The sequence below is a fragment of the Megascapheus bottae genome, chromosome 4 (genome assembly GCF_031878675.1).
Source record: "Megascapheus bottae isolate mThoBot1 chromosome 4, mThoBot2.hap1, whole genome shotgun sequence".
In the NCBI taxonomy this organism is placed as follows: domain Eukaryota; kingdom Metazoa; phylum Chordata; class Mammalia; order Rodentia; family Geomyidae; genus Megascapheus; species Megascapheus bottae.
In genome coordinates this window covers 55,901,116-55,913,183 of record NC_143512.1, presented here as the reverse complement: position 1 = coordinate 55,913,183, position 12,068 = coordinate 55,901,116, and positions in this window count along the sequence as shown.

Here is a 12,068-nt window from a genome sequence, read left to right as displayed (position 1 = left end):
TTAAATAAATTATGGCACCCCAATACATAATGTGATAGACTGCTCTAAGAGTGACAGGATATTTTATATTGATGGGATTCAGGACATGCTACCCTACAATATGACTGTGAGAGAGCAGAGCATGCCATTCTAAATGTGCCTCATTAGCATGAAGATTTTTTTTAGAAAGACACCACTGTACCATGGGAGAATCTCTGGAAAGGCCCCCTTTTGTGAGTGATGTAAATCTATAGAGCAGATTTCCATGGATAATAGGGTCTCCTTTACTGTAGGAGGAAGAGAAAGATAATGAAGTCACTAGTGACTCTTTATCAATGATGCTTTCCTGGCCATTCCATATCTGGTCTTCTCTCATGCAGTACTTTGTTTCAGTGAACCATGGTATTTAAGCCTGAAGATAATCCAACACTTTGAGATCCATTTTAGTGATTTACTTATTTCTTTGGGTTATCTGCCAATACACAGGAGGGGCCCATGTCAAAAGACTTCTGTTTATTTTCCTCTTGTTAATTTTTCAATACAGGGCTCTTTCCCAGTCAAAAGCTATGAAAGTGAAAGTGATCTTTTCTTCCCACCACACTATATATTGACATGGACATATTCTAAAGATATATCATTAAATGAAAAAGCAATGCTTTTAGGACAATGCTAAACATACAGTACTTGTGAAGAGGAATAAATACATTTGTATAAAAATCATAACAAGATGGGAATAAACTGTTTGCTTTGGCCAGGCCTTGTAGAGAAGGGTGCATGCAGCAGGCTGAGTTGGAACAAGACCTTCCACAGTGAGCTTAATTGTCTAGAATTGAGATTTGAGTCATATGTCACAACAGCTTTGTGTGAATATTAATTGTGGTAATTTAATATTTGTAATGTGGAAGACAACACTTAAATTCATCTCTAGCAGCAACTTAATAGCTGCTTTTTCTAGACCTATAAATTCACTAAAATCTGGACATTCCGCTACACACACACACACACCTGTGCTCTTTGATCTGAGCCATTCCTTGTAGTCACTTTACAAATACTTTGCACCCTTTATGTTTTCAAAGGACTTTAAAAAGATTTTCTGGCAGCACCTGTGCTCTTCCACTTTCTCTCTTCTCTATAGGAGAGAGAACACAATGGTGGGTAGAAGCTAACTTGGCATCTGGTCAACTTGGCATCTGGTCTATGCTCCTGCCTCCACTTGCCAGCTCTTAACCTCTGAGTGTCAATTGTCCCTTTGTCATTTAGAAATATGGCCATCCTCAACACAACCCCTTGTGCAAACATTAATTGTAGTAATTTAGTATTTGTAATGTGGTTATTACAATGCTATATATAAAATTAGCAGTTGGTTGGTATTTTATCACATTCTTGTGATCATGCACATACATACATATCTGTCAATGTTATTGACATGCACATATATGTGGGTATATGATCAATATACTTTATTGGAATAGTTGAATAATCTAGTAGTCTAGTTCTCTCTGGTTACTGAATATTCAACTCTTTCTATTACCTTCACCAGACAAGTAGGCTTCTTTGATTTATTGTGTTTATCCCCATGCAGGAAACATATCTAATAAAGAAATACTTGTTAAATTATTGATGAAGTGAAGAAGGCCAATTCTTAAGACCATGAAAGATAAGGGAAGCAAGGAGCAAACCATAAACTAGGAAACTCTGAAGACAGTCCATATCATACAAACTCTTAAAACTGGGTTTTTTAGAACCAAGGCCAAAAGTCCAGGAGCTCTGTTAGGGATTACAAGACACTTTCCTCCAGATGCCAAATAAAGAGACATGATAGAGAAAGGTTTATTCCATGCAATCATGGGAAGACAGCATTTCAGTCCATCTTCACCTATCTATAGGACACACATTGGCCTCAGATTGAATAGGGACACTTGGTGATGTGAGGTGAGAAATGTGCACATGGTTAAAACAGTCCCAGAGGCGGAAATAATCTAGTTGACCAACAGTCTCTGACTTCAGAAGCATGGCTGATGGTCTGGAGCTTTTGACTATTTTCTTCAAGATGATAAGAAGATGGCATTGCCTATTGGATGGGCAATTTGCCTTTTGTCACAAGATGCTCATCGATGACTCTTGTCTTTCCTGGAGCCCAAGGCAATTTTAAAATGATTGAAGCGGGGAATAGCTTATATCGAAAAGCACCTTTGCAAGGGGAGGAGGACTGAGTGTCCAGATTTTAGTTACTTTTCAGGCACAGAAAAAAGTAGCTTTTAAGTTGCCTCTCCCACTTCTGAAGACCAGATATGTACTTGTGGTCCAATCTAAGTTGAAACTGGAGAATCTCTTCCTCGCCTTAGACATAGTTGAAGGTGGACTGAAGGTTCTTTGGCCTGCATTTTTCTCCCCAGCTAGTAGTTCCTCCAAGTAATTGCCTCGGGAAGCCTCGAACTTGACTTGCACTTTGTGGGATTCCAGATTTTGATCATTAATTAAGATAGAATCCACTTTAAATGAAGGATTTCATGTTAGCCATCTTACTTTGATGCTCCAGTTCCTGGTAGCAGCTTGCTTTCACAGTGGTTCTGAATACTGAGTCCTTGGGAGAAGAGTACAACTTAATCATCTCAATAGGGCAAAAATTCTTGTTCCTGAGAGCTCAGAGTTGGCAAACACCCTTCCTCCCTCTTGGACCCTGAAGTGGCAAAGTGTTAGGTGTTACTACCAGCATCTGACCCCACTTCACTCTGCATGAGTGCGTGTTGCTCAGACCTCTTGCATGCTGCCTTATATGGGCCCCCTTTTAAATATAGTTTAGCTTATGGCATTTCTGGATATATATTTTCTGATTTAGCTACCTGATTGATACCTAGATACTGGGTTGTTATTTTATAAATATTGTTTTAAAAAGATGACTTCTTTTTTTGCCAGTTGTGATACTTGAACTCAGGGCCTGGGTGCTGTCCCTGAGCTCTTTTGCTCAAGGATAAGCAGTCTCCAACTCTGAGCCACAGCTCCACTTCTGATTTTTGAGTGATTAACTGAAGATAAGAGTCTCACAGGGACTTTTCTGCACAGGCTGGCTTCGAACCTCAATCCTCAGATCTCAACCTCCTGAGTAGTTGTGATTATGGACATGAGCCACTGGTACCCTGCTTTAAAGATGATTTTTTTTTTTTTGGCCAGTCCTATGCTTGATCTCAGGACCTGAGATCATTAACTTTGAAAAACAACAACAACAAAAAACTGAGTAAGAGCACAAGGCCATGACTTCAAGTCCCAGGACTGGCACAAAAGACAAATAAATAAAACTATTACTGTTATTTTTATTTTTTGCCATCAGTCCTGTGACTTGAACTCAGGGCCTGGGCGTTGTCTCTGAGTTCTACTCCCACCACCTCCCCCACAGGGATAGCATTCCACCACTTGAGCCACAGAACTGCTTCTAGCTGTTTGGGGTGATAAAGTAGAGATGAGGGACTCATACGGTTTTCTGCTCGGGCTGGCTTTGAACAGTGATCCTTAGATCTCAGCCTCCTGAGTAACTAAGGTTACAGGCAGAAGCCACTGGTGCCTGGCAATCAAATATTATTTTTTAATTGTTTTTTTGTTGTTGGGGAAATGTATAGAGGGGTTATAGTTACATTTGTCAGGTAGTGGTTACATTACTTCTTGAACATTGATACCCCTACTCATGTTTTTGTCCCCCTTCAGTCAAATTTTTTTTTGTTTGTTTTGTTTTTTTGCCAGTCCTGGGCTTGAACTCAGGGCCTGAGCACTGTCCTTGGACTTTCTCAAGGCTAGAGCTCTACCTCTTGAGCCTCAGCACCACTTCCAGCTTTTTTCTATTTATGTAGTACCAAGGAATTGAACCCGGGTCTTCATGCATGCTAGGCAAGCACTCTACCACTAGGCCAAACTCCCGGCTCCAGTCAAATTATTTTTAAAGATGATTTATTATTTGGATTTTAATCTATTTGATTTGCCTTATTTTCAGGGTGTATCTGTGTATGTATCTGTGTGTGTGTGTGTGTGTGTGTGTGTGTGTGTGTGTGTGTGTGTGTGTGTGTGTTACACAGAGAGTGAGAAACATCCTAGGTTATTTTTTTCAAGGTATATTTTTGAGTCAATTGGAAAAGGAGTGATGACAGTGGATTTGTAGATTGTTAGGTGAATCCCATGGACTTTGTTGCTATCTTGCCATTGAAAGGCCATCGGTGCATTCTTCTCCAGGTTTCCAGAAACAACCCATGCCACACTAGATCATTAGGTAGGCCTCAGCTATTCCTTCTCCACTTGGATGGAGGCAGGTTAGAAACCATCTAGACCTTCAGCATGGGTGTTGCCTCTGGGGCTGGTAGGACGAATCTTGCTGTGAGATCCATGCTGTCTGAACCACATGATGTTTGCAACATCAAGATGCTTTACATACAAATCATGATTTCTGGATTTTTACAGAAATTCAATCCTGCAAGTAGTAGAGGTCTCATATTCCTCATGTCACAGAGGTGGGGGTCAAGTTCATGTCTCCTCTACAGAACCATCTCCCTCTATGAGGCCCACAAATTACTTATGACATGTGAACACCTAAACAAATGACTCATTTTTTGTTTGTTTGTTTTTGGTTTTGGGTTTTTTTTGTGGCTCATCCTGGGGCTTGTACTCAGGGCTCATTCAAGTCTCTTCTTCATCACTGATGCTCTACCTCTTGAGCCATGCTTGCAGCTTTGCTTTTTCTTGGTTATTTCTTTACCTATTGAAATGGTTTTGGTTGTAGATAGACTCTTTCTGCAGACTGGCTTCTAATTTAGAGTCTCCAGAGCTCAGCAGCCTTAGAGTTAAGATTACAGGTTTAAACCACTGGTGCTCAGCCTCAAACAAAAGGTTTCTTTGAAAAACTATTTGTAAAATAGGAAAAATAAAGTGTCATTTTTCTCACATACTCAAAATAGCTGTTCTTCTGATATATCTCATGTACATTAGGTTACTGGATTTATTGGATTCTACTGCTACAAAATCTGTTTGGTAAATGGCAGTGCTCTTTAAAAAGGCTGATGCTGATTACATTTTTAGTGTGCATAAATATTCTATTAGGTGCATATTTGCTTCTCTTCCAAACCATTTCTTTTTCTTACAGACATCAGTTTTCAACACTGGATAGATATCAATAGGTGACCATTTTTGGTAAATTTCCACTTAGGTTTTGTTTGGTTATTATCATTATTATTATTATTATTATTATTATTAATTTACTCCTCTGAATTTCAGAGTTTCCTGTATTTTCTAACCTCCAGGCAAAGGTGGATGAATGGAGTTCTGATGCATGAATGGGATAAAGTCCTCATTAAAATTCATACAAGGAGCATTCATGTGGCCCTCTGGGGGAGCAGCCTCACTAGTAAGGGACAGTAAGGAGACAGGCTTCGTTTTCCTGACAGTGCACTGTCCCTATAGTCTGCACATTGCTTCTTGAAGATTCATGTTTCCTATAGTTATTAGAGATCTGGCCACTCTAACAGGAATTATGAAATCATCTCCCTGTCCCAAGAAGAGCCACAGAGAGTGCAGGTGATGAACCAATGATCTCGATGACTTGTCAAAACCATCACTTCAAACTCCTGGATTTTTCCCACCTGAAATCCAGGTAAGTGGCCATGGGTCTACAGAATGGTAATATAACTTACGACACTGTGGAACAGATAGCAGAAGGAAAGGGCTGAATTTAGGATACAGGTAGAAGATGAAGTTAAGGTAACTTTGAAATTTCTATCTTGTGGGGACATATGGACCTTAATGTCATCCATTATCAGACAGAAAACCAGCAGCCAACAGATGTTAGGCTCAGCTGGCTGATTTGGACAACTTTTTTTTTTTTAAATAATGACCTCTTTGGCTAAAACTAAATGAATGGTATTTATCCTCTTCTTTTCTTCTTTTTTTGTGGGTCACAGGGCTTGAACTTGGTCTGGGTGTTGTCCCTGAGTTCTTCAGCTTAAGGCTACTGCTCTACTCTTGAGCCAATCTCCACTTCCCCTTTTCTAGAGGTTAATTGGCGATAAGAGTCTCACGTCCTTTTGTGCCCAGGCTGGCTTTGAACCTTAATCCTCAAATCTCAGTCTCCTGCGTAGCTAGGATTACAGGTGTGAGCCACCGGGTCAGGCAAATGGTATTTATCTTTTTGATACAGACAACCTTCTCTCCTTGAAAAAAAGTGTGATATTGTGAAGTGCATATTTGATTGGTTTCCAACTGCTTGGTTTATAATTCCTAACATCCTTGGAACCTTCAAAATGTTAAGTGGCTTCTGTGTTTGTACATAAATGGATGGCTGGCAGCCTCCAGATGCCTCAGGATGGGAACTACTCCCAGGAAGTTGGACTTTCATCTCCTAACTTCTTGGGAAAAGAAAGAGTCTGACTACCAAGAGTCAATCATTTAATTGATTATTAAATCATATATAGTAAAGAATCTATAAAAGCCCTCAAAAGAAGCTAGGTATGGTAGCTTATCTAGCACTCTGGGGGTGAGGGGATGGTGAGGTCCAGATGATTGTGAGTTTGACACCAGTGAGACCATCTCAAATAGAACAAAATGAATACACAAGAGACAACAAAGCAATAAGAACAAGGTTCAGAGACCTTTCAGAGAACCAAACACATGGAGGTTCCTGGAGGTGGTATGCTCAGAGACTAATGGAAAATCTACGTTCATGCCTTCCTACCCTGCTCTGTGCATTCTTCCTCTGCATATTTGTAATAACCCAGCAAATATAAGTATCTCTCTCTCCCTTGTAAGCTTTTCTAAAAAATGAATAGAAACCCAGGAGAGTTCTGTGGGCACCTGGATCTATTCTGGTTAGAAGTAAGTCACAGCCTGGGTCTTGTGGTTCGCATAGAGTTGGAAGCTGTCCTGGGCAGGAAGCCCGCAAGCTGTGTTGCTCCATACCCTCTCCCAGTAGCCAATGTCTGGGCAGAATGGAATTAGAAGCACCCTACTAGTGTCTGTTTGGGAGAAGTCCTCAAGCCTCTTGAGGTCACAGATATCATGATTGTTATTGTTGATGTAATGATTGTTGTAGCATAAAAACAGGGAGGAGCTAGGCAACAGGCTAGGATTACAGCTTACACTTAGCATAGGAAGCTGAGATCTGAGGACTGTGGTTCGAAGCCAGCCCAGACAGGATAGTCCATGCAACTTATCTCCAATAAACTACTCACATGGTAGATCAGTAGCCTTGAGCAAAAGAAACTCAGGGACAGAGGCCAGGCCCAGAGTTCAAGCACCAAAACTAGCAAAAACAAACAAATAAAAAATGTCAGGGAGAAAATTTTCTTCTCACACATTTCTTCTCACCTTGTCTGGCATGGAGAGGCAGAGGAGGACTTAGAGGAGGTTTCTGTGTTTGCCCACATTGTTCTCTCTCTTGTCTAAGCTGTCTCACTCGGATCATTTCCCGCCTCAGGGACTGACTTTCAGATCTTTTCATGCAACTACCTAGTGAACAGCTCCCTCTGATTGCCATGTAGGCATCTTAAATCCAGCATTCCAAACTATTCTTACCTTTTCTGGCCAAATCTTCTTCTCACCAACACTCAGCATCCTCTCCTGCTTTCCCAAACTCCTCTGCCGGGTAAGGCTTATCAGTGAGCCTGTCCCCCAGTGAACACACTACCCACGGCTGACACTCAAATACTGCTACAGGAAGTGGAAGGCACAGAATGAGCCTTTAGGTTTGGGGCTCTGCTAACCTTTAGGGTATAAAAAAATAATCCTCTTCCACTTCCCCATTCTCTGATAGCCTGAATTGGTTAAATCTGGCACCGTTTGTTAAGAAAGTGGCCTTAATCTCCAGCTTCCTTTCCTCCCCCCCTGTCTGTTAAACTTCAGTGGCAATTACTTCATGTCCTGGTAACTGCTTGTTTGGTAGAGGGGAGGACACTAGATGGGAAATTTCTAGAAGATATTTGGATGTGAGTGGAGAGCTCAGAAGAGTCCCGTGCTGGACAGGGATGTGAATTTCTCATGTGATCACAGAGTGATGCTCTTTGCCCGGATACGCGAGGAGGAGGCATCCTCTAGGGCAGTAGAGATGGAGACCCATAGTACACAAGGGAGCATGCCTGATCTAAAGGAGAGAAGCTAATGCACCTGTGCAGAAACACCAGCCCAGCGTGGTCACATCCCTCCCAACACACACACACACACACACACACACACACACACACCAGCTCTTTTGTTGAATGAGAAATCTCTAACACCGATGCTCTTCAACTTGTGATGCGGTCACACCAGATAAACTTATCATAAATTGAAAATATTCTGAGTTGGAAAGACCATTTAGTACACCTTGTATAGGAACAGCATAGCTTAGCAAGATGGAGCACCAGAGAATGAGAGTAGCATCTTGTTATTTTCCTCTTGTGACCACAGGATTCTTTCCACTGCTTAGCATCACAAACAGCATTGTGCTTTGCAGTATAAAAGAGCAACACTCAAACTCAACATATGGCTTTTAATGAATGTATATCATTTTTGCATCATAGAAAAATCCATGAATCAAACCACCTATTAGTCAGAAAATGTCTGTATTTTATACAGATTAAAACAAATATTTCAATGCATATAGTTTTGGGCTTGACAATTTTTAACTTCTGGGTCAAAATATTGAATAACGTTGCCTTAGAAACTGCAAGATGTGAATATATTGATTACGGAAAGTAAAATGAAGGCCACAATTCAAGATGGGCTAACTGAAGAGAAAATTTGAGAAATGTAACCACAAAAACATATTGATCAGTCAGTAGATGAATTAATTTAGCAAAACACGTTTGACAAAAAGAGGGAAATTATATAAAGGGATATGACAGGCAATAAATATTGAATCCAACCCTAATTTATTTTGCAACAGAAATGTGCTGTGTGTGAAAGAAGTCTGGCAATGAAAAATGAGAGATTTCTTAGTAGCAGTGAATAATATTTTTAGGTATTTGCACATTCTCAATTATAAATACCACTACAGAGAAGACTGACATGATAGAATTTAAATATAGACATTTTACCAGGTCAATACCTCAAGAATTCACATTGGGAATGAACTACACAAAAAATGAAGACCTTCATCGTCGTGTGTGTGTGTGTGTGTGTGTGTGTGTGTGTGTGTGTGAACTCAGGGTCTCATACGGTCTCTGGAATTTTTCCCTCACAGCTGGAGCCATACCACTTGAACCAGGATGCTAGCCTAGTGTTTGGTTGATCAACTCTCACTGAGATATTCTGTTCAGACTGGCTTTGCATCTTGCTGTTGATCTCAGTCTCTTGCATAGCTAAGATTGCAGGCATGAGCCACTGGCACCTGACCTTAGTTTTATCTTTAAGGGCTAAAGTTTGAGAAGTTTTATTCATTAACTCATTCATTTGACACAAATTAATTTAGTATGCTGAACCTACATAATATGAATAACAAAGGCAGAAGTTCTTGTCTTGGTGGAGTGAGACATAGCCTTCCTTGTCCCTGAATCCAAGCCTCCTGTTAAATTACAAAATTTCTAGTCAGTGGCCAATATCTCTAGCCAATAATAATTTTGAGAGGTCAGCAAGGTGAAGAAGTAATCTCTCAGGACTGCTAAACAGCATCTTGATCTCTATGCCTAGGCTAGCAGCCCTCTCTAGTTGTGTGTCCTGATCTGATAGGGGAGGTAACGGCATCTGTGAATATAGAATAAATGTGAAAGTGTATATAAAATCCTACATGTGCATTGTAGAATGCTTGACACATATAAAAAAGTTTACAAGGAACACGTAGTGTTATTTTTTTGGTTACATAATGACTCACGTCACTATGGTGAAATTGCCAGTCGTGTGAGAAAATTTGCAATGGTCTTCTAGGAGGTGGAATTATCTTTAAGTCTGTTGATTTTAAATAGCAGTGCTATTTAGTTGTTTTTAGAAATATTGAGAGACCACTGGCAGCAGAACAGCCCAGGCCAATAGCACCAGGCATAAAGCAAGGCCCAATTCTTACAGCTGACATCATCCAGGGAGAAAAAAGTGGGCAGTCCCTCATTCATTCATTGAACAAATATTTCCTGGTTGCCTATCAAGTCCTTTTGGTTGGTTACAGATATTCCTGATATCCAGATCAAACTCACTGGCTCAAGGAAGTCTATGTTCGAATAAGGGGAGATGATTACTGTGTTGATATACTTGTGTTTTTCATGGTAAGCCCTACTGAGAAAAACAGAGACTGGCCAATCCCTGATAGGTTAGAAGGAGGTAGGCTGTATTAGTCAAGATAATTAACACCAGCTGTCTCAACAAACCTTGCCATTTAAGTGGCTCTGCCCAGCCAAGGCTTTCTCTTACTAAGTGTGGTTGGGGGCCGGGACTAAGGGATCCAGGCTTTCTCCATCTTCTTTTAACTTCTTCAGGTCAGAAGGAAGGAAGCTTAGAAGTGCTCGGCTGATTCTGAGTGAAGTGAAGGTATTACATAGTGGGTTTCTAGAGGGTTCCAGGCAGAGAAAACAGCAAAAGTAAAAGTCTGAAAAGACAGAAGTGCGTATAGCTTATTTCAGAAATAACAGTGAAATCACAGTGGAATTCTTGGTGGAAGTGACAGCCAATGGCCAGGTCACCTTGGTCTTCTCTAGCAAAAACAAAAAGTGAGAAATGTAGTTGTATGGGGCCAGTTAGTTTCCCATATTTTTTTAATGGAAGCCTGGAATAGAAAAGGGTTTTGTTCTGTTTTGTTTTCTGTTTTGTTTTGTTGTGTCAATATTGGGGATTCAACTCAGGGCCTTTGCAGCATCCCTTAGCTTTTTGTCACCCAAGTCTGGCATTCTACCACACTCTATTCCACTTCTCGCTTTTTTAGTAGTTAGAGAGTCTCACAGACTTTCCTTCCTGGGCTGGGATTTGAACTGTAATCCTTAGATCTCAGCCTGCTGAGTGGCTAGGATTCTAGGTATGAGCCACTGGTGCCCAACTGAGATAGAAAGTGTTGATAGTTTTAATGACTTCATGTTGTGCTGTATTTTCTTGAAAATCTTTTGCAAATGCATTAACATATCCATTTTAGTTATGTTATCAATAATCAAGCATTTTTTTCTACATAGCCTAAAATGTTCAGAGATAGAAATTTCCCTGTCACTCATGCCATAGAGCCAAGCCACCATACTAGTCTGCCCAAATCTTTCTTGAGGTCTGGTATGTGGCGAGCACCAAATCCTCACATTCAGCTTACAAGCTGAGTTCCTGCTGATGCTTCACATTTCTGACCACATAAAATGTTGACACTGAAGTTTAATGATCCTTGATGCTCACTGCCACAATACTCAAAGTTTCCAGCTGAAATTGTTGTGTTTCCAAATTTGCTCATGGAACTGAATTAAAGCTGCTGCACTAAGATGCACACGGTGGGAGGAATTCTGGTGTGCTAGGTTGGTGGTTTTGTAAAGGATGCTTAGAATATCACAGTTATTATGATAATGGTATACTCATCTGGCTCGATTCCCAGACTTGCTTGGAAAGGGTCAAAGGACAGGCTGGGATTAATGACAAGTGAATGCTGAGCCCCAATTAGAGGTGTCTTCAAAGGAATAATTAGGGTAGACTTAATAAGAGGGGATTGTGAGAAGAAAAAAGAAGCTTTGGGTAAATTATACACAGAAGGAAAAGAAGATATGAAATGAGGCGATTGTATGCCATTGGAACCAATTAATATTTCAGGAAGTGATGTTTGATCCACTTACCTTAAATACAATACAAATTTAGTGAGACAGAGATGAGAGGGTGACTTATCCAGCAGGAGGAGTAATGGTGTGAACACTGTAACCTTCCCTGGCACACACAACTTTGCAGTTGTAGTTTTAGGACCCTTCCTCTATGAAAGAGGCTAGGCAATTTAGTTTTCCTTAATAACAGAGACAGCAAACACTTGAACTATGTGTCCCAAGCTGTGTTAGCCATGTACGAAGGTTCCCTTTTCTTTCTCTGTGAGAGATGACATTAGTATTGAATCTCCACGACCACCCTAGGAGGAGAGGACAATATAAAGGAATATAAAGGTCTCACAGCTAGTGGAACACGGACTGGAACCTGGAAGCCCG